The sequence below is a fragment of the Hordeum vulgare genome, chromosome 1H (genome assembly GCF_904849725.1).
Source record: "Hordeum vulgare subsp. vulgare chromosome 1H, MorexV3_pseudomolecules_assembly, whole genome shotgun sequence".
Classification (NCBI taxonomy): Eukaryota; Viridiplantae; Streptophyta; class Magnoliopsida; order Poales; family Poaceae; genus Hordeum; species Hordeum vulgare.
In genome coordinates this window covers 92,995,970-93,020,283 of record NC_058518.1, presented here as the reverse complement: position 1 = coordinate 93,020,283, position 24,314 = coordinate 92,995,970, and the positions used below count along the sequence as shown (strand labels likewise).

At 42.3% G+C, this 24,314-nt stretch overlaps 1 long non-coding RNA gene across 2 annotated transcripts; it reads right to left on the bottom strand.

Moving 5' to 3' along the window:
- Positions 1-19,171: 19,171 nt before the first annotated feature.
- On the bottom strand, positions 19,172-22,852 carry LOC123425976. 2 transcript variants are annotated; one of them, XR_006621970.1, is made up of 6 exons: positions 22,370-22,852; positions 21,182-22,055; positions 20,617-21,071; positions 20,100-20,515; positions 19,892-20,009; positions 19,172-19,786 (listed from the first exon to the last, which is right to left on the bottom strand). It is a non-coding gene; the product is annotated as an uncharacterized LOC123425976 (long non-coding RNA). The 2 variants fall into 2 exon arrangements; XR_006621972.1 differs by having other exon boundaries at positions 20,104-20,515.
- Between the last annotated feature and the right edge of the window lie 1,462 nt (positions 22,853-24,314).

The window sequence follows — 24,314 nt, the reverse complement described above, 5'->3', positions numbered from 1 at the left end:
CCAGAAGCCCTGACACCGCCGCCTCCCCCTGGTGGCGGAGTGGGAGCTTGTCGGCTCCCTGGAGCCCACTTGGCTTGGCCCACACGCCCCCTGATCTTCTTCCGTTCGGGAAAAAATCATTTTGGGGTTTTTATTCCGTTTGGACTCCGTTCCAAAATCAGATCTGAAAAGAGTCAAAAACACAGAAAAAACATGAACTGGCACTTCGCACTGAATTAGTAAGTTAGTCCCAAAAAAGATATAAAAGGTACATAAAACATCCAAAGAAGACAAGTTAACAGCATGAAACCATCAAAAATTATAGATATGTTTGAGACGTATCAAGCATCCCCAAGCTTAACTCCTGCTCGTCCTCGAGTAGGGAAGTGATAAAGAATGAATTTCTGATGCTTTCATGCTACCTAGCATAGATTTCCTTTGTAATTCCTCTTATGTGATGTGAATGTTCAGATCCATTAGATTCAAAACAATAGTTTGCTATTGACGTGGAAACAATAATAATTCAAGCAAACTAGCAAGGCAATCATGAACTTTCAAAATAACAAGGCCAAAAGAAAGTTATCCCTATAAAAGCATATAGTCTGGCTATGCTCTATCATCATTGCTCAACGAATTTAAATCATGCACAACACCGGTATTGGCCAAGTAATTGTTTCACACCTTTACTTTCTCAAACCTTTTCAACTCTCACGCAATACATGAGCGTGAGCCATGGTTACAGCACTATAGATGGTGTGGAATGTGGTGGAGGTTGCAAGACAAAAAAGGAGAAGATAGTCACATTAACTAGGCATATCAATGAGCTGTGGAGATGCTCATCAATAGAAATCAATGTGAATGAGTAGGGATTGCCATACAAATGATGCACTAGAGCTACGAATATGTGAAAGCTCTTAAAGAAAACTAGTGGGTGTGCATCCAACTTGCTTGCTCACGAAGACCTAAGGCAATTTTGAGGAAGCCTATCATTGGAATATACAACCCAAGTTATATAATGAAAATTTCCCACTATCTATATGGTGGTGACAAAATGAGAAACTCTCAATCATGAAGATCATGGTGCTTAATGTGCACAAGTGTGGAAAAGTGGTAGCATTGTCCCTTCTCTCTTTTTCTCTCATTTTCTTTATTTGGTGGGCTCTTTGGCCTCTCTTTTTTGTGGGCTTCTTGGGCCTCTTTTATTTCCTGACATGGGACAATGCTCCATTAATGATGATCATCACACTTTCAACTCAAAACTTAGAGTAACGATGACTCTATATGGAATGCCTTCGATAGTGTACCGTGGCAATGATCTAGCATGGCATAGACATTAATGGAAACATCATGCTAGCTATCTTACGATCATGCAATGGCAATGTAGACGTGGTGGCACATGTCATGGTGGTAGTTGCATGGCAATATATCTCGGAATGACTTTGAAAAAGCCATAGTAGGTAGGTATGGTGGCTGTTTTGAGGGAGGCTAATGGTGGGTTTTGTGCACCGGCGGAAGTTGCACGGCACTAAGAAGATAGTGATGGTGGAAGGTGAAAGTGCATCTAAACCATGGACTCAACATTAGTCATGAAGAACTCATATACTTGTTGCAAAAGTTTTATTAGTAATCGAAACAAAGCATTCAACGCATACTCCTAGGGGAAGGGTTGGTAGGTATAAACCATCGCGCGATCCCGACCGCCACGCAAAGGATGACAATCAATATACTAATCATGCTCAGATTTCATCACATAGCGGTTCACCATACGTGCATGCTACGGGAATCACTAACTTCAACATAAGTATTTCTAGATCCACAACACCTTACTAGCATAACTTCAATATTACGATAACCACAACTCAAAACTAATTGAGATGAATCAAACTTCTCTAACTATTCAATGCACATGAAGGTGGAAGTTTTCATATCCCTTTGGATAACTACCCCTTTTGAGACTACTTTCAAAGCATAGATCAACTACAAAGCCATGCACATATGTGCTCTAAAAGATATAAGTGAAGCACATAGAGCAAAAGTATCTAGCTCAAAAGATATAAGTGAAGCACATGTGAGCTGAATTGTCTACCAAAAGATATAAGTGAAGCTCGACAAAATCACGGTGTGTGCATGTCTCTCTCTCTCTCTCTAGGTGTGCAGCAAGGATGATTGTAACACAACAAAAATAAAAGACTCCTACGATACAAGACACTCCAAGCAAAAACACATAACATGTGGTGAATAAAAATATAGCCCCAAGTAACGTTACCGATAGATTGAAGACGAGAGAGGGGATGCCTTCCCGGGGCATCCCCAAGCTTAGGCTTTTACGGCATACTTGAATATATTGGGGTTCCTTGGTCATCCCCAAGCTTGATCTCTTTCTACTCTTTATCTCTTTGTCCATAAGAACTTCACCCAAAACTTGAAAACATCACAACACGAAACTTAAACAGAAACTCGTGATAACATTAGTACAAGAAAGCAAACCACCACTTCCTTAGGTACTGTAGAAACATTAAATTCTACTTGTGCTGATGTTGGGTTACTGTACTTTCAATCTTCCATGGCTAATACCCCCCGATACTGTCCATAGTTTCATCAAAATAAGCAACCAACACAACAAAAACAGAATCTGTTAACAGCAGACCAGTTTGTAGCAATCTGTGGATTTCGTATATCTCTGGTACTTCAGAAATTCTGAAAAATTACGACAGTCTGAAGAATTTGCTTAGAAATCAGCAGCAAAAGGAATCAACTCAAAAGCTCTTGCAGAAAGAAAATGAAAATTGTTTTCGTGAGCAGAAAGTTTCTGTCTTTTCCAGCATGACCAAACGATCATCCTCAAGACTAATCATAACGGTTTTGCTTGGCACAAACGCAAAAAGAAACAAAAAACACAATCATAACAGAATTATGAAAGTGTGGAAAACACAAAACAGAAATAAAAAGGATAGATTCGTTGGGTTTGCCTCCCAACAAGCGCTTTTGTTTAACGCCCTTAGCTAGGCATCAATGATGCTCACACAAAAGACAAGAGTTGAAGCACAACGAGAGCATCATAAAGCATGTGAAAATCACATCTAAGTCTAGCATACTTCCTATGCATAGACATTTTATAGGAAAACAGATTGTTAAGACAAGCGATAGTCACGATATGCAAGGAAGAAGAAAGAGACAATGTCAATCTCAACAAAACGAGAGGTAAATTGGTAACATGAAAGTTTCTACCACAATATTTTCTTCTCTCATAGCAATTACATGTGGGATCATAATCGAATTCAACAATGTAACTATCACATAGGATATTCTTTTCATGATCCACATGCATGCAAAGTTGACGCTCTTCAAAAATAGTGGGATTATCATCAACTAAAGTCATGACTTCTCCAAACCCACTTTCAATATTATTGCAAATATCATATTCATCATGAGGTTTGAACAAATTTTCAAGATCATAAGAAAGATCATCACCCCATTCCTAATTATTGCAATAAGTAGGGGTCATAGCAAAACTAGTGTCCCCAAGTTTAGGGTTTTGCATATTTTTGGCATGATTGTCACTAATAGAATTTGTAGTGAAACCATTGCAATCATGCTTTTCATCCAAGGAACCCTCGTGAATCACTTCATAAATTTCTTCATCACGATTTTCAGATTCACGCATCTCAAGCAAAACTCCATAAAGATAGTCAAGTGTCCTCAACTCACTAGCAATTCGTTCCACATAATTGGGTCCCTTAAAGAGATTAGCAAGTGGATGAGGATCCATATCACTAAATTTTCAGCAAGCGAAGATGCAAGCATATTGAAGGCACATAGCACACAAGCAAGCAAAAAAAACTGGCAAAGGGAAACGGCAAAGGCAAAATAAAACGGCGAAGGAGAAAGGCAAATGAAAACGGCAAATGTGAAGTGGGGGAGAGGAAAACGAGAGGCAACTAGAAACAAAAGTAAATGCAAGAGAAGAGTTTGTGAGACCTACTTGGATAGATCTTGATTTCTCCTCCCCGTCAACGGCGCCAGAAATACTTCTGCTACTGCAACAAAAGACCTTCCAATGGCGCCAGAAATAGGCACGTCGACGGGAGAATACTTGGCTTGATCCTTCTGCTGCGGCTACGCCTTAAGGGACTTCCTAGGAAAGTATGCAAAGGATTTCCCCCGTGGCCTTGGAGCCTTGCGTTTGTGTTCCCTCGAAGCAGAAAGGGTGATGTAGCATAGTGGTGGTAAGTATTTCCCTCAGCTTGAGAACCAAGGTATCAATCCAGTGGAGGAGTATCTCAAGATCCTGCACAAACACAAAAGCTTGGTCCCAACGCTATGAAGGGATTGTCAATCCCTTATAGATTGTTTGCCAAGTGAGAACTGAAAGCAACAAAGTAACAAAGAAAAGTAAAAGTGGAGGTGTAAACGATGGATGTGAATAGTCCCGGGGGCGTAGTGTTTACTAGTGGCTTCTCTCATGAAAGCAAGTAGACGGTGGGTGAACAAATTACTGTCGGCCAATTGATAGAACCGCGCAAAGTCGTGACGATATCTATGCAATGATTACATCTATAGGCATCACGTCCAAAACAAGTAGACCGATACTTTCTGTATCTACTACCATTACTCCACACGTTGACCTCTATCCAGCATGCATCTAGTGTATTAAGTCCATAAGAACATAGTAACGCCTTAAGAAAGATGACATGATGTAGAGGGATAATATCAAACCAATGATAAAAACCCCATCTTTTTACCCTTGATGGCAACTACTTGATGTGTGCCTTGCTGCCCCTACTGTCAATGGGAAAGGTCACCACATGGTAGAACCCAAAACCAAGCACTTCTCCCATTGCAAGAATCATAGATCTAGTTGGCCAAACAAAACCCAAGACTCGGAGAGACTTACAAGGATATCAAATCATGCATATAAGAAATCAGCAAAGACTCAAATATATATCATAGATAATCTGATCACAAATCCACAATTCATCGGATCCTCGACAAACACACCGCCAAAGAAGATTACATCAGATAGATCTCCATGAAGATCATGGAGAACTTTGTATTGAAGATCCAGGAGAGATAAGAAGCCATCTAGCTACTAACTACGGACCCGTAGGTCTGAAGTGAACTAATCACGAGTCATTGGAGGGGCGATGATGATGATGAAGAAGCCCTCCAACTCCAAAGTCCCCTCCGCCAGGGCGCCGGGAAGGGTCTCCAGATGAGATCTCACGGAAACGGAAGCTCGCAGCGGCGGAAAAGAATTTTCGAGGCTCCCCTGATTTTTTGCTGAATATTTGGGAATATATAGGCCAAGGATCTAGGTCAGGGGGCGGCCAGGGAGGCCACAAGCCCTAACACCGCCGCCTCCCCTGGTGGCGGAGTGGGAGCTTGTGGGCTCCCTGGAGCCCACCTGGCTTGGCCCAGAGGCCCCCTGATCTTCTTCCGTTCGGGAAAAAATCATTTTGGGGTTTTTATTCCAGTTGGACTCCTTTCCAAAATCAGATATGAAAAGAGTCAAAAACACAGAAAAAACAGGAACTCGCACTTGGCACTGAATTAATAAGTTAGTCCCAAAAAAAGATACAAACTTTACATAAAACATACAAAGAAGACAAGATAACAGCATGAAACCATCAAAAATTATATATACATTTGAGACGTATCAACACCCACTAAAATCTCTCTGCAAATGGCTGACAAATCAACTACTTTCCCTATCAGCATTTGCGAGGATGTGCCTGTTGTGGTTGCTAACGTCACTATCTTAACAGACTTTGTTATCTTGGATATTCCCGAGGACGATTCCATGGCAGTCATCCTCGGAAGACCCTTTTTAAACACTGCAGGGGCTGTTATAGATTGCAACAAAGGCAATGTCATTTTCCATGTCAATGGTAATGAGCATACGGTGCCCTTTCCAAAGAAACAATATCGAGTACATTGCATCAATGTTACCGAAAAAACTTCATCGACTCTTATTGGGAGCTTTGAATGCCCTATATCTCCTCTTAAGATGAAGTATGATTTGCTTGTTGGGGAGATACACATCCCCGTTGAGGTAACCTGGTGACTATTCGAAAATTCTCCGTCTTCTTTTGCGATTCGAAAAGGTTTGTCGAAAAGACTTGATCAACCTCATTGACGGATTTCTTTCGATGACCATGAGATGGATGAATCGAGGAGTCACAAACCTCTGTTCCAAGCTTTCACCTTCGGTTGCCTAGAAGAAAAAAGATTGGTTTTGTTTAGTTTTCCCTGTTTTCTGTTTTAGCGTCCCGTAGAAAAATACCCCGAAAATAAAATTTCTCCAAACGTCCTGAAAATCAAGTATGATTTTTCTGGATTTTTTGAAAAATACTGAGACGAAGAGCTAGTCAGGGGCCTGCACCAGTGGGCCACAAGCCCTGGAGGCGTGGGCACCCCCCTGGCCGTGCCTACCTAGCTTGTGGGGCCCACGTGCGCCCCCTCTACTCATTCTAGCTCTCATCTGCTTCTCCTACCTCCAGAAAGAATCGTTTCGCAGCTCAAACCCGTGTTCTTGCTCCTCTTGCTGGGATTTTCGATCTCCTTGCTCAAAGCACCATTCTTCGAACTGTTTTGGGGAAATTATTCCTTGGTAAGTGACTCCTCCATTGGTCCAATTAGTTTTTTGCTCTAGTGCCTTATACTTCGCGTATTTTTGCTGCCTTGGTGACCATGTTCTTGAGCTTTGCATGCTAATTTTAGTTGGTCCCAAGTGGTTTTGATGCGTAATATGGCCTCTAGGCACTTGTTGGGCTAGTTGCTACCAGTTTAGTTGAGCCTTGTTCACTTTTCCTTAGAGTCACTGAAAATTTTAGGAAAGGAAGATGTTCAGGAGAAACTATCATGGTAGTCCCTCAAGCAAGAGAGGTCCCCGTCTTGCGATTTGGGAAGCCTATCCTTACCAACCAAGGGACGCGCAGGTACAACCATGTGAATGGCCTTCTGATGAATTCATGATTGAGGCGGGTTTAAAGACGAGTTTGATGCACTTGTTCACAACGTCGGACTTGAAGAATTCATCTCCGATAAATGTGAACAGTATGTTGCTCTCACTGCTTCTTTTGTTCGTAGATTCAAATTTTCAGTTGGCCATGACACATCTGTACTGTTTGATCTCTATGAAAAATTGTATACCATGGATTTAGAGGATTTCAATAGAATTTGCAAGATACCTATCTGGGATAGTCTCAATGATCCTCCTAAGTCTTCGGTTAGAGATTTGTTCTCTGTTAAAACTCTTGGAGAAACAAGAGATATTACGCAGGCTACCATGGGGAGCATTCATTTTCCTGCCTTGCATTACTTTGCCCTCTTCATAGGCAGATGCATTAATGGCAAGATTGAGCATTGTCACCTCTGTGCACCCGACCTTAGTATTCTTAAGAGCGTAGTAACGGGTGATAGAAGTTTCAACATGGGAGCTATAATAGCAAGGAGGCTGAATAATAATGCTAATGAAGGGGATTTCTTTGGTGGGATCTATGCCACTCGCATAGCAAATTTTCTTGGAGTACCCATCCGCGAAGGAGATCCCCCGCTCCATACAGCTTTCCTTGACCGCGTCGCTTTGACACGCTACCAGTTACTTGAGAGGGATGATGAATCCCTCCTATACCGTTTAATATTTAACCGGCAGCGTGTTTTCCATATTACCCTTTCTGCTCCTGCCTTCTTTGACTTTCAGGTAAAACAGAGATATTACATAACGAGAGGAGAGGCAGAGGAGTATGAGAGGGAGGCAAAGGATGCTCGTCTCCGTGAGGCAGCTATTCAGGCAGTGGCTGCAGCGCTCCCGTATAACCCCCATTATGATTTTGGGTGTTGCCTGGACCATCCTTGGGAGTAGACCAACTTAGGCCAAAATCCTAAACTTGGGGGAGTACGTGTTTCTCACTGACTTTATATTCTTGCTTATGCTTTCACTTTGTTTGTCTGTGTTCACACTTTGCCACTGTATCATCCATGCTAGTTTATTTTCTTTTTCTCGTTTTCTTTTCGTGTGTCTGTATAGTTTGAGAAACCCCAAAAAGATTTTCTTTTTCTTCTTTTGCTTGTTGGGAGCTTTCCCGTGTAAATAGTTTTCTTTTTCTTTGCGTCAAGGTAGAAGACCATGGTTACAATGTTTATTAGCTCTCACTTGCATATTTCGTCTGCTAAAGAGCCATATTACTTTGTCTTCTCCTTTGTGTTTGCATGCAGATTCCAGCTTAGTCCAATGCACGAGCACTCTTATTATTGTTCACATCATTCGGTCGTGCAAGTGAAAGGCAATAATGACGATATATGATGAAGTGACTGAGCCTGGAAAAGCTGGTATGAACTCGATCTATTTTGTTTTTGTAAATATGACTAGCTCATCGTTCCTAATTCAGCTTTGTTGTGAGAGAAACATGTTTGCAATGACAACTTAGAGATCATAGTTTCTGATGCCATCCTTAACTAGCTAGGAGCTTATAATGGTTTGTCTTGGATGCCCACATGAATGTTGAGATGACTATGATGTAGTATGATAGGATGGTATCCTCCTTCGAATGATTCAAGTGGCTTGACTTGGCGCATGTTCACGCATGTAGTTGAAACAAAATCAACATAGCCTCTATGATATTCATGTTCATGGTGATTTATGTCCTACTCATGCTTGCACTCAATGTTAGTTAATCTCAATGCATTTTGATGACTGTTGTCGCTCTCTAGTTGGTCGCTTCCCAATCTTTTCCTAGCCTTCACTTGTACTAAGCGGGAATACTGCTTGTGCATCCACTTCCATAAACCCAAAGTTGTTCCATATGAGTCCACCATACCTACCTATATGCGGTATCTACCTACCGTTCCAAGTAAATTTGCATGTGCCACTCTCTAAAACTTCAAGAAATAATCTGTTTTGCATGCCCGAACCGCTCCTGTGGTGACAGGGGGCTATCAGTATCTTCCATGCTAGGCGTGTTATCATCGATATGTGTTTATTCACTATCATTTACGAGAAAGGGGCCGGTAATTGGATTCCCAGTTCCATGCTCAAATCACAAAGATAATTGCAAACAAAACTCCCCCAAGATTGATGTTGGTATGGACGGCACCCGAGTATTCGGCTAGTCGTGGAGTGTGATTGATTGGTGGTGGGGGAGTCAAAACTTTACTTTTCTGTTTGGGAACCGCCTATAGCATGTGTAGCGTGGAAAATTGTGAGAACTCTTAGTCATTGCGTTGACAATGAAAGCATGCCGCCCAAAATTATTATCTCTGTTTTAAAAGCTTGAGCTATGGTACCTCTGCAAATCAATGCTTCCCTCTGCGAAGGGCCTGTCTATTTATGTTCCTGTAGAGTCATCCTCCTCTTATAAAAGCACCAATTAGAGAGCACCTCTGTCATTTTTATGTTTTGATTTTAACTGTGTTGAGTATAACTGTGACTGGATCTTCTTTGCCATGAACTACAATGTTTAGTCAGCCCTTAGTCTTTGTAGGTGCTCTGCATTTATGTTTTGCGGTCTCACAAAGAGCTAACGAGAAACCATCTTTTCGTACTACTTCATGATTGTTTTGATTGAAGTGTTGACGTTTGAGACTTATTATTATTTGCTTGCTAATTGATTATTCCATTGATATGAGTTTACCGTGAGACCTAGATGTCATTTGCTTATGTGGTTTGCTTGTGATCTTGCTGAAATTCTGGTTATGAGTTCGACATAGTTGCAACAACAAGATCAAACAGAGTTCGTCAAAGGTTTTTTCTTTTGTCTCTTTCAGTTTGTCAACTGAATTGCTTGAGGACAAGCAAGGATTTAAGCTTGGGGGAGTTGATACGTCTCCGTCGTATCTATTTTTCCGAACTCTTTTTCCCTTGTTTTGGACTCTAATTTGCATGATTTGAATGGAACTAACCCGGACTAACGCTGTTTTCAGCAGAATTGCCATGGTGTTGTTTTTGCACAGAAATAAAAGTTCTCGGAATGACCCGAAAATTTACGGAGAATTTTTCTGGAATTTATGAAAAATACTGGCGCAAGAATCAGTGGAGGAAGTTGAGCTGTGAGCCCACAAGCACACGAGGCACGAGCCCCCCTGGCCGCGCCTGGCAGGCTTGTGGGGCCCACAACGCTCCACCGCCTCCAATCTCAGCTCTATTTAGTCCGTCTCACCCGGAAAAAATATCCAGGAGAAGGGTTCATCGCGTTTTACGATACGGAGGCGCCGCCACCTCCTGTTCTTCATCTGGAGGGCAGATCTGGAGTCCGTTGTGGGCTCTGGAGAGGGGAGATCGTCATCACCAACCTTCCTTCATCGCCAATTCCATGATGCTCTTCACCGTTTGTGAGTAATCTCATCGTAGGCTTGCTGGACGGTGATGGGTTGCATGAGATCTATCATGTAGTCGAGTTAGTTTTGACGGGGATTGATCCCTAGTATCCACTATGTTCTGAGATTGATGTTGCTACTACTTTGCCATGCTTAATGCTTGTCACTAGGGTCCGAGTGCCATGATTTCAGATCTGAACCTATTATGTTGTCACCAATATATGTGTGTTTTAGATCCTATCTTGCAAGTTGTAGTCACCTACTATGTGTTATGACCCGGCAACCCCGGAGTGACAATAGCCGGAACCACTCCCGGAGATGACCATAGTATGAGGAGTTCATGTATTCACCAAGTGTTAATGCGTTGCTCCGGTTCTTTATTAAAAGGAGAACCTTAATATCCCGTAGTTTCCATTAGACCCCGCTGCCACGGGAGGGATGGACAATAGATGTCATGCAAGTTCTTTTCCCTAAGCACCTATGACTACATACGAAATACATGCCTACATTAGATTGGCGAACTGGAGCTAGTTACATATCTCTCCGTGTTATAACTGTTACATGATGAATAGCATCCGGCATAATCATCCATCACCGATCCAATGCCTACGAGTCTTTTCCTACTGGTCTTTGCTACGTCACTTTGTTGCTACTGCTGTCACTGCTGCTATTGTTACTCTGTTGCTACTGGTTCTATCATACTACCTTGCTACTGATACCTTGCTGCACATACTAAATCTTTCAGGTGTGGTTGAATTGACAACTCAACTGCTAATACTTGAGAATATTCGTTCGCTTCCTCTTGAGTCGAATCAATAAATTTGGGTTGAATACTCTACCCTCGAAAACTATTGCGATCCCCTATACTTGTGGGTTATCAGGCTACGAGCTACTGTCCTTCCAGGGCGCCTTTTCAAACTATCATCAAATCAAGCTCAATCCGGCCAACCGGATCAAGACAGATTTCATCACCCCCTTCAGGGTGTTCTCCTATCTAACGATGACGTTTGGGTTGAAAAATGTCGGCGCCATGTTTCAGTGTTGCATGCAGCGATGCCTCCATAGGCAGCTCGGCCGCAACATACACGTCTACGTGGACGACGTTGTGGTCAAAACCAAGGAAAACCGCACCCTCCTTGACGATCTCAACGAGACATTCGTGAACCTGCTTGTGTTCGAAACCTGTCCGAACCCAAAAAAATGCGTGTTCGGCGTGCGGGCCGGTCAGCTCCTCGGTTTTCTTGTCTTGGAACGAGGGATCGAGGCCAACCCTGAGGATATCCGGGCAATCGAGCGGATGGCCCGGCCGGCCAACCTGGCCTATGTCTAGGAGGTCACTGGCAGCCTCACCTTGCTCAGTCGCTTCATCAGCCGACTAGGGGAGAAGGTCGTCCCTCTCTACCGCCTGCTCAAGAAGGCAGACGAGTTCGTCTGGAGCGACCAGGCGAACGAGGCCCTGCGGGACCATGCTTGCGCGAGTGGGTAATCATAAGTGGGTTGTTTGTTCAAGTAAGAACAACACCTTAGCACCGGTCGACCCACATATCAAATTATCAAAGTAGCAAACACGAATCAATTCAACATGATGAACATGACTAGATAAAAAAAATACATGTGTCCTCAGGAGCACTTTCTTCACATAAGAACACTTTCCGGCCTGCCCTTTGCAGTAAAAAGGATTGGGCTACCTTGTTGCACCTTAGTTACTATTGTTACTTGTCACTTGTTACAAAATATCTTGCTGCAAAACTATCTACTACTGTCACTAATAGCACTTGCAGAGAATACCTTGTTGAAAACTGCCTATCATTTCCTTTTGCTCCTCGTTGGGTTCGACACTCTTACTTATCGAAAGGACTACGATTGATCCCTTATACTTGTGGGTCATCAAACCTAATGTTAGAGTTAGCAAAATCTTTTACCTGAAAAGAAGAGAGATTAGAACCCAGAGTATAGAGGAGGACTAAAAGATACTAATACCACCCGACTGAGATGTGGGCCCGTAAGCCACACAACAATGTTAGTAAAGTTTTTCAAGTACTAGACTCAACTTCGGCCATGGAGTTGGAAGGGGGCTACCTACAGGCAGTCGGCTCTGATACCAACTTGTGATGCCCCCGATTTTGATCGTACGCTAAAAATACACGCAATGCGTACGCCCAAGATTAGGGACTCACGGGAATATATCACAATAGAAATCTAGACGCAAATAAAAATATACAAGCTTCATATTACAAGCCAGGGGCCTCGAGGGCTCGAATACAGAACTTCAAGAAACACACAAGTCAGCGGAAGCAACAATATCTGAGTACAGAAATAAAACAAGGTAATGCCTTAGAGAAGGCTAGCGCAAAAGATACAAAGATCGAACAAGGCGAGGCCTCCTGCCTAGGAACCTTCTGAACTACTCGTGGTCGTCAGTGGCCTCCATGTAGTAGTAGTAGGCACCGTCGGGGTAGTAGACGTTGGCGGCAGGATACGCCATCTCCTCGGCTCCATCATCTAGCCGCGGCAATCGTATCAAGAGGAAAACGAGGACCAAAGCAATGGTGAGTACTCATCCAAAGTACTCGCAATACTAACATCAGAACTATGTTAAGTATGCATCAGTGTCAAAGGAATGGGGTTATATCTGGACTAACTACAACAATGTGAGAAAAGAGAGAAGTGACTAGTCCTATCGAAGACTAGCATCTTCAAGGTCTTGCAGCATTAGAAGAGTGCAAAGCATTAACGCAATATATAGTCATATTGTTGCAGCAAATTTAATTAAGTCTCGCCCAGAGATTCTTCCTTGACTCCCTGCGAGAAAGCAATCTCGGAGTGAAACATTCTAGTTAAGTCACAATTCTAGTTGTATTAGATCTGGATATAATTCCAAGTCGTCATGTAACCGTGGACACGTCTATTCGAATAGTTAATTTTCATCCTTGCAGGGGTGCACCAAATTACCCAACACGCCTGATAAACTCTGGACGCACACACTTTCCAGGGTCATGCCCGGCCTGGGAACATCAACATGTTGCAACCCTACCTAGGCTCAACGGAGAGGCCAACCCACTGGTCTAAATCCTAAACGCGCAGGGGTCATGGGCCCATCACCCTTTGCACTCCTGAATGATGCGTGGGTGGCCAAGGTCAGTCCTTGCATCTCTTATACAAGAACAATGCTTACACACACCACTCGGGCGCATGCCGCTCCATTGCTGACGTGTAAAGAGCTTTGGCTGATACTACGACGTAGAGTACCCATAACTTCTCCTACGTGAAGCTTAAGGCGAAAAGGTGTACGGCCAACTCAGATCAAATACCCACATCCCATTAGCATTTGAATTAACACAGCGGCGATGATCAATAATCCACGTTATGTGGTCCCATTGCCCCGTCTCGAGCATGTGCGGCAAGGGCCAAGAATGACCGGCCACACATCGTCACATCCACGCGGGGATCCACCGGCAACACACCTCATGTACCAAGTAGCAAGTTCAAGTAACTGTGTGGCTGTAACATCAGAGGGATCCGAGGTATCACCCTCGATGGATTTCAAACGATGTAACTGTTAAGGCGACCAGGAAGGAATCACCCTCGATGGTCCATGCTTGAGGGGTTGTACGACATAGTCGTCATCGGAAGTGATGCAGGAGGAATCACCCTCCGTGAACCACCGCCGGCTAACTACACTGTAGAGCTAACATCAGGAGTACTTAACGAGGTGTCATCCTCGGTTCTCGATAGTAGCTCTGCAGCATCGTGCAACAAGGGGGTGTGAAGTGATGTGACGGGTGTTGGCTCGTCGATCAGCAGATCGAGACTTGATGATAAAACGGGGCAATTGGGACTAAGGGGGTCAATGGGGATCACTGAGCCACCTATACTAAGCATTTTATGTACAATAGAGTATAACAACAGTTTGTCAAAAACAGTCTATGCATCATAATAGGAGCTATCTACAACAATAGCAAAATCTAATGCAAGCATGAGGGAGAATGAATGGGCGATATACGAATGATCAAGGGGGGTTAGTTGCCTTGGTGCTCTGTGGCAAAGGGCTGGTCATCAGGAGGGTAGTCGTACCCAGTAACAACATCAACATCGGCGTCTACCGGAGAGAAGAGGGGGAACAAAGAATAAATAACAGCAACAGATTCATCACAATGCATGACATGGCAATATGCAGTGCTAGGGATAATCTAACGCAGTACTACATGTTACTGACGGAGCAGGATAATATCTGACGCTAGTTCTCGGGTCTTTGGATATTACCACACAGATGATTCGAAGGGGCGAGTTCCATGTTCATCATGCTAGGGGCATGTGAAAGATAAACAAACAGCGTATTCGGATTTGTTGGATTGTTTTGAGCAACTTTCATGTACAAAACATTTTCATGTGACCTACATATTATTTTATATTAATTTTCAGTGTTTTAATAATTACTAATAAATTAAATAGATTTAATTCAATTCAAGAATTCCATTTATGACCAGCATGATGTCATTGTTGATATCAGCAGTCAATAACCCTATTGACTGGTCAATTTGACAAGTGGATCCCACATGTCATTGTGAGAGTGTTCAATCTAGTTTATTTAAAATTAAACAGATTAATTAATATGGGCCCCACATGTCATTGACTATTTAGTCTAAATTAATTATTAGATTTAGTTAGAGAGTTTCAGTTAGTACTAAATGAATTAATTAAGTAAATCACATGTTAATTAATTAACTAACTATTTTTTGTATTTATTATTTATTTATCTTTTTTATTTTTTTCGTTTTATTAGCATGGGCATGCGCTCGTGTTGTCATTCTTTGTAGAGGGGAGAATATGCCCAAAATATCTAAAATAGGGGGTGTGGTGGCCGACCGGGGGGTGGCCGAAAGGAGCAGCCGCCGGGGATGCGACCTGGTAGCCGGAGTGGCCATGGCCACCGGTGGTGAGGCGAGAGCAACATCGTGGCACGGCAAGCCGCATGACGGCACGGGGCGAACATCAACCGGAAGATGTGGTGGCCGACTAGGCGCGGTCATGCGGCGGCACGTGCGCACGCGCATGTGTCGCAGGGGGGCGTCCAGGGTGCGTGCGAGCAGGGACGGGTACGGCCGACGACGGGGGCCAACGGCCAGTGGCCAGTGTGGGCAATGCGTCGATCCAAATCGGGACAGGGGGGAAGTGGGGCTCAGGGGGGTCGCGAGGAAGGGGGGTTGGAGCGTCATGGGGAGAGGGGGGTCAGTCGGACGGAGTGGTGGCAGGGGATGGGGAGGTCACCGGAGTAGTGGTCGGGGAAGGGGAGGTCGCCGGAGTAAGCAGGAGCTCGTTGGACCAGGGGGAAGGAGGAGAGGGGGGCTCACTGCTGGTGAAGGGGAAGTAGAGGCTCGATGGAGCCATTGGTGAGGAGGCGAGGAGGACGATTAGGGGGCAATGATGGCGGGCGGCGTCGAGGCGGCCGGTGGGGGCGCCGGATCTGGCAGACGTGGGCGCGAGGGGCGGGAGCTGCCGGGTGTGGCGGGACTCATGGGGAGAGGGAGAGAAGAGAGGGGTGGCTGGGGAATGCTAGGGTTAGGAGAGGGGTTATATAACCCTAGGGTAGGTGGGCCGATGGGCTTGCTCGGCTAGGATGACCACTTGGGCCGAGGCCCAGCCACACGGGTTGTTTTATTTCCTTTTTCTTTTGCGTTTATTCTTTTCGGCTTTTATTAAATTTAGCCACAAAATACTTATATAAAAATTATGGGACTCAGTCCATAATTCCCAATGTATTTATAGAGTGCCACAAATGTTTTGGGGTTTTTTAGAATTTATTTGAAAACACCAAAAATACGACATGACATTTAATAATTGTTTTGGTCCTAATTTTATTTATTTTGAGGTACCAAAATAACTCATAAACTGTTGGTTACAATGTCGTAATTTCTTGTGCAATATTTGCAACCCATTCATGATTTTTATTTACAGGTTTGCACAACTTTTAAATCCACTTTTCAAATGAATTTGAATTGCAAGAAAATGAATTAGGGTTTGATTACAATAGTGATCATACTTGGATTAGAAAAATGGATTAGCTTAATCCCCATGTTACTGTAGCTTGATTACAAGGATTACTCTAGCATAATCCGGGGATGTCACACGAATATTGTGGGGATAGAAGAAGATATCTCGACCCCAAGAAAAATAGGTTCAGCGGGATGAAGTCTCACGACTCTCATGTGATGATGATGCAGATACTCCCGGTTGCACTTAGAAGGATTTTGGACACACATCCGTGGTATGCTTACTAATCTAAGCCACTTTTTCGACGTTATCTCCCAACAGTCGATTAGTATGAAGCAACTCAAAAGGCTACACGAAGAGATCATTGTCATACTAAATGAGCTAGAGATGTACTTACCGACCGTGTTCTTTGGCGTCATGGTGCATCTATGTGTCCCCATCATGGACGACATCATCGACCGAGGGCCTACATTTCCACACAACATGATATCGTCCAGATGGAAGCATCATGCTACCGCTTGAGCTTGCGTTGGTTTTCACTTGAAGAGGAAAGGGTGATGCAGCGAAGTAGATAAGTATTTCCCTCAGTTTGTTGAGAACCAAGGTATCAATCCAGTAGGAGGAACAAGCAAGGCTCCAATAGTAGTACCTACACACAAAAATCAAACACTTGCACCCAACGCTACAAAGGGGTTGTCAATCCCTTCAGAGTTATTTGCAAGGATGAGATCTGATACACATAGGTATAAAATAATGATAGATCTCAAAGTAAAACTAAAGTAAATAAATTGCAGAAATTAATTTTGGTATTTTTGGTTTATAGATTTGAAAATATAATATGGAAAATAGACCCGGTGGCTATAGGTTTCACTAGAGGCTTCTCTCATAAAGGAAAATAATATGGTGGGTGAACAAATTATTGTCGAGCAATTGATAGAAAGGTGAATAATGATGAAGATATCCAGGGGAATTATTATTCATATAGGCATCACGTCTGTGTCAAGTAGACCAAAATGATTATGCATCAACTACTATTACTCCACATATCGATCGACTCCTCCCTGCATCTAGAGTATTAAGTTCATGAAGAACAGAGTAATGCCTTAAGTAAGATGACATGATGTAGCGTGATAAACTCAAGCAATATGATGAAAACCCCATCATTTTATCCTTGATGGCAACAACACAATACGTGCCTCGCTAACCCTACTATGTCACTGAGTGAGGACACCGCAAGATTGAACCCAAAACTAAGCACTTCTCCCATTGCAAGAATTACCAATCTAGTTGGCCAAACCAAACAAATAATTCGAAGAGACTTGCAAAGATATGAAATCATGCATATAATAATTCATAAGAGACTCAAATAATATTCATGGATAATCTGAACATAAACTCACAATTCATCGGATCTCGACAAATACACCGCAAGAGAGTATTACATCGCATAGATCTCCATGAAGATCATGAAGAACATGGTATTGAAGATCAAAAAGAGAGAAGAAGCCATCTAGATACTAGCTATGGACCCGTAGGTCTATGGTGAACTACTCACACATCATCGGAGGGGTAATGGAGTTGATGTAGATGCCCTCCATGATCAATTCCCTCTCGAGCAGATTACCGGAAGAGGCTCCCAGATTGGATCTCTCGGGAACAGAGGCTCCCCGCGGCGTAAAAGTATTTCTGTTGCTCGTTTTGGCGATATGAGAATATTTAGGAATTTATAGCCCAAGAATCAGGGTTAGGAGACCTGCAGGGGTCCCACAAGCCAGGGGGCGCGGCCACCCCCCTAGGGCGCGCCCTACAGGTTTGTGGCCTCCCGACAACTTCCTTGCCCCTACTCCAAGCCTATTGCGTGTCTTCTGGTCCAAGAAAAATATTTCCGTAGATTTTATTCCATTTGGACTCTGTTTAATATTCCTTATCTGCAATACTCAAAAATGTGGAAAAACAGAAACTGGCACTAGGCTCTGCATTAATAGGTTAGTCCCAAAAATAATATAAAACAACATATAAATGCATATAAAACATCCCAAACAGATAATATAATAGCATGGAACATTAAAAAATTATAAATACATTGGAGACGTATCAAGCATCCCTAAGCTTAATTCGTGCTCGTCCTCGAGTAGGTAAATGCTAAAAACAGAATTTTGATGTGGAATGCTACCTAACATATTTATCCATGTAATATTCTCTATTGTGGCATCAATATTCAGATCCATAAAACTTAAAGAAAAAGTCTATATTGACATAAAAACAATAATACTTTAAGCATACTAATAAGGTAATTGCTTCCTTTCAAAATAGCATGGTCTTAGAAAGTTATCCCTACAAAATCATATGGTCTGGCTATGCTCCATCTTCACCACACAAAGTATCTAAATCATGCACAACCCCGATGAAAATCAAGCAATTGTTTCACACTTTTTATGTTCTCAAACCTTTTCAACTCAACCGCAATACATGAGTGTGAGCCATGAATATAGCACTATAGGTGAAATCACTATTTGGGATATCGCTTATCATTATCGTCTCGGGCGGCTGGAGATTTGAGATTAATCGGATAATCGGATGATAAATCAATTTTCTCCGTGGACTATTAATCGATCAGTTTTTTAATAAGTCATAGGTTTGAGGCACTCTTAAGATATAAATAGAAAAATCTTCACTCAAACTGTTAAACAACATGCCTTTAAATTTTTTAAATAGGAATATAGGACAATACTATAGATAAATAGACAATTACAAACCAAACAAAATTAGGATAGCACGTGTGCTGTTTTTACATCTCTAAAACAATGCATATAATAGATATTACATATCATTACATCTCTAAAACAATGCATATAATAGATATTACATATCAGAATCAGATAAGAGATAACACTTAATAGTTAATAGTAGAAAGCAAATAAGATGATAACAAGGTCCAGTACAATAGTGCACATAAGGCCATAACAAGGTCCATGAAAGTTCAAACAAGGATAAAAAAGGTAATAAGAAGGTCCACGAAACAAGAATAACAAGATTCTTGCTCTTTGATTCTCTCACAAGTCACAACCAAAAGTCTAAAGTAGAATTCTTCTCTCACAACTCACAACACCAATCAGCATAAGATTCAAGGTTGCATATGATCTTCCTCACCATTGTCATTGGTTTCTTCTAACCCAACCCCATCATCATTAGACTCGAACTCTATCTCATCCTCATTGATAGGCACAACGTCAATTTCATCATTAGAAACAAACTCTTTCACTTCATGTAGTTATCTCACCCTTAGACTTCTACGAGGCTCCATTGCATTGTCATATTCGGCTTCCTCCATTTCAACATCTTCACATATCCTATCTTGGGTTGTGGAAGCATCTTCACCAAGGAGGACATCAGAAGATGATGAGTACTTCTTTCTCTTGTCTAGCATTCTTCCATTGAACTGAACATAAACTAGATCGTCCCTACAACGCACATCCACTTTATTTGTTCTCTTTTCATGTACCTACAAATTGCAAAGTGAAGCTTAGATATTTACATATTGTCAAAAAGAAAGTAAGGATCAGATTTGAGCAGTAGTGGATTTGAGTATTTGCAAGTTGAGAATTACTTGTTAAAAACACTCCAATTTATTTCACATCCGGATGAACTTGTGGTCAAGTTGAGTATCCTCGTGGCCATGTGCATCAATGTATGAGTTTGTAGTCCATCAGTTGCCCACCATTCCCCTGCATTTATAGAAAATTGAAATTGTAATGCACCAGCCCAAAATTTTCAGGAATGCAATATGACAGAATTACCATTGCGAACAAGCTTACCGACATTGTAATTTTCATTGGTAATGGCTTTTGTGGCAGCCACCTTCCAAACATGCCTTCCTTCTTAAATTTGGGCAAGTCTGTGTTAAGTGCTTTATCTTGCTTGTCATCATCATCATGATAAAATTGTTCAATAACATCCATCAACCCAGACATGACGTCTACATCGGTGAATATGCTTGAAGTAGCATAGCTATAATAAGGATTCAAGACATATGCTGCCATGTGCAATGTGGTATCTAGACTCCCATTCATCTTGCTCTCCATGGCTGTTGTGATCACCTTGTAATCCCTCTCCGAACTTTCAACCCCAAGCATTATTGCCTTCTTTGTTTCTACTATTTGTCCATACATAAAGGCCATGGACTGCCCATCACTATCAACCAACCGAAGTAACTTCACCAAGGCTCGAAAACCTTGAATTCAAACATAAAACATAGACAAGCACAACATTACTATTTAGATGCATGATGAAACACATGAAAGAAGACAAAATTTGTAGTTCATCTAACCATACCTTGATGTAAAGAGACACATTTTTCCAAAATGCCCTACTCATTATTGTCGAATGAGCCACCTTCCCCTTCTTTGTTCGTGTTTGCTTGCAATTTTCCCAAGTCTCACTACAACACATATCCGTTAGTTGTTTCCTCTTAGCAGCAAGACTTTGCAAGGTAAGAAATGCCGAAGCAAATCTAGTTACTCCTGGCCTAACAATGTCTCTTTTTCTGGTATGAAGTCTCGTCGGTGCCAATGTCGTATGATGTGCATAAAGGAAACATGTCATATGTTTGACTTTGGTAATTGCAGGAGCAAACTGCTTCAACTTCCCTATTTCTTCTACCATCAAGTTGATTGTGTGAGTTGCACATGAGGTCCAAAATATCTTGGGCCTTTGACTTTTCGACATCACATTTGCTCCCGTGTTCTTTGATGCATTATTCGTGACTATTTGCACAACATTATCAGCCCCTATAAAACATCATTGCAAACACAATAATCAAATCATAACATTCAGCATACACACATGATGAAAACAAGAAAAAATGAATGAGAGAAAATTAAAAAGTGCAGATTAGTACCAATTTTCTCAATGCACTCATCCACATAATTGAAGATGTATAAACTTGTGTGTGCATCAACCGATGCCGCCTTTGATCCAAGAAATACCGTCCCCAACTTGCAATGCACACACAAGTTCATGATGATCCTCCTTTTCTTATCTGTCCAAGCATCGGTCATGATAGAGCATCTGGTATCCGCCCTCTCAACTTCATGTGGCTTCAACAAATCCTTAGTCCTTTCCACCTCTTCCAACAACATCTTCTCTCAAATCATATATTGTGAAGGTTGCTTCCAATTAGGACCATAACGACCAAGAGCCTCAAAAAATTGTTTGAAGTCATCATCATTTATAGCATTAAAGGGTACATTCTTCTTGTACAACCATCTAGCCAAATATTTCCCTACTTGGTAGCTTCTCTCCTTATGAACACTATCATTAATATTCCGCTGAAATTTTACCATGTTCAACGGGATTGAAGGGTCGGTTGGAGAAATATATTGATCCATTGGCCCCTTGTTCGGGTCACCCTTGCCAACTTCATTGAGCTCTTGTTGATCCTCATTGTTATTGGCCTCTATGCTAACCAAAGCTCTTACTTCTTCTTCTTATTTTTGCTCTTCCCTCTTCCTCTTCTTTGGTGCCTCATGTGCAGCCTTACATTGAGCTTTCTGATCTGGTGTGGCTTGCATACAACATGTTACTGTCCCTTTGATACCAGCTATGTGGTTCTTCATCCTAGTCATCCCTCCTGACATCTCTTTTCCACAAAGAATGCACTTGACTGTTTGTAGATCATCTGGATCAATAAGCACAACAAATTCCCAAGCCATGTCATCTGAGTTTCTCTTAAGTTTGGAACTTGCAACCTCTAAAGTACGAGAAACAGACATCTACAAAAAACACAAGGCAATAACACTTATTAATTTATTACCAATGTGGACAGAAACATACATCTTTGACATGCATTACCAGCATCTAAAAATCTACAATACCAGCATCTACAAATCTACAATTCCAGTCAATACCAGCATCTATTCTTGAAGTCGTCAAATCAAAATTTAAGAAACAACAACCGGAAGTTAAGTTCCGATTGTTGATGCACTAGTGCATCAAATTATCAAAGAATATAAAACCGCAAAAAACAAAAAAGTGCACTGACAGCCCTGAATTACATTGACGAAGCAGGGATGGGAGCAGGTCCAACCTTTGGCCTGCTTGCTACTGGAGGACGGTGTCGTCGGGGATGGTGTGTTGCTGCATGTAGTGCTCGCGGCGGCGACATGGCCGGGTCGTCGTCCTCGGGAAGGGGCCCCGGTTCACTGCTGCTGGAGGAGGAAGAGCGAAAGTGGTGGTCGCGGAAGTGGTGATCATGGAAGAGTGGTGGTGGCGGCAGTGAGATGCTCCAGGGAACCGGCGAGTGGCGATAGCGAGACTGGTGGTCGTGAAGATAGGGAAGGAGCTAGTGAGATGGCGATGTAGTCGGCGAGATGGCAAGGGAGGCGGCGACTGGGCTGTTGGGCAAGAGGAGGGGCAGCTCCGATGGTGAAGCGGAGGTGGCGGCTGGGCTAGCCCCGACCACCGGGGGCAAGCAGGGTGGCGGCAGCGGTGTGGATCGGGAACATGGAGGGGGAAGTGTGGATGAGGAATTGCGGCGGTGTGGACAGACTGCATAGTGTGGATAGAATCTGGCAAACCCTATCGGCCTACTAAGCGGCAATATTTGGTGCTTTGCGGCGAAAGCGAGGCCCATTTTCAGATTTCTGTACACACGGGCCCATACCGATTAATCAGGAATGTCGCGATAAATCGGTTGTCAGACCAATAATTCGGCCTAAAATATTAATGCTGACGATATGGCATTATCTTAGCGGTCACACCCCGAGTAGCGATTAATCAGCCGACAAATCGCTGAATTGGCCGATTTTTTGAAGAGTGGATGAAATAGAATGTAGTGAAGGTTGCAAAAGAAAAAAGGAGAAGATAGTCTCACATCAACTAGGCATATCAATGAGCTATGGAGATGCCCATCAATAGATATTAATGTGAGTGAGTAGGGATTTCCATGCAACAAATGCACTAGAGCTATAAGTGTACGAAAGCTCAAAAGGAAAACTAAGTGGTCGTGCAAAAGATGTAATTCCACTAGGTATATGAAAGTGACAAAATAGGAGACTCTCTATGAAAAACATGGTGCTACTTTGAAGCACAAGTGTGAAAAAAGATAGTAGCATTATCCCTTTTCTCTTTCTCTCATTTTTTTCTTTTCTTTCTTTTCTTTTCTTTTCTTTTTTGGGTGGACTTCTTTGGCCTCTTTTATTTTTTAAGGGCTTCGCTGGTCTCTTTTTTCTTTTGTAAATTCCGGATACTCATACCAACTTGTGAGGCAACCATAGCTTCCATCATACTTTTCTCACACGGGACAATGCTCTAATAATGAAAATCATCACACTTTTATTTACTTACAACTCAAAGATTACAACTAGATAGCTAGAAGAAAGTATGACTCTATAAGCAATATGGAAGTGATGGTGCATGTCATAAAAACGGGACGGTAGTGTTGCATAGCAATATATCTCGAAATGGCTATATAAATGCCATAATAGGTAGGTATGGTGACTGTTTTGAGGAAAATATATGGTGGTTGTTCAAAGGAAGGTGGGTTTAATGTACCGGTGAAAGTTGCGCGATACTAGAGAGGCTAGCAAAGGTGGAAGGGTGAGAGTGTGTATAATCCATGAACTCAACATTAATCATAAAGAACTCACATACTTGTTGCAAAAGCCTATTAGTTATTGAAGCAAAGTATTAGACGCATGCTCCTAGGGGAAGGTTTGGTAGGAGTTAACCATCACGCGATCCCGACCTCCACACAAAGGTTGACAATCATTAAACAAGTCATGCTCCGACTTCATCACATAACGGTTCACCATACGTGCATGCTACGGGAATCACAAGCTTCAACACAAGTATTTTTTTTTCTAATTCACAATTACTTACTAGCATGACTCTCATATTACCATCTTCACATCTCAAAACTATATGCAAGAAATCAAACTTCCGATCATATTCAATGCACTTAATATGAAAGTTTTTATTATATCCCTCTTGGATGCCTATTATATTAGGACTAAATTCATAACCTAACACAA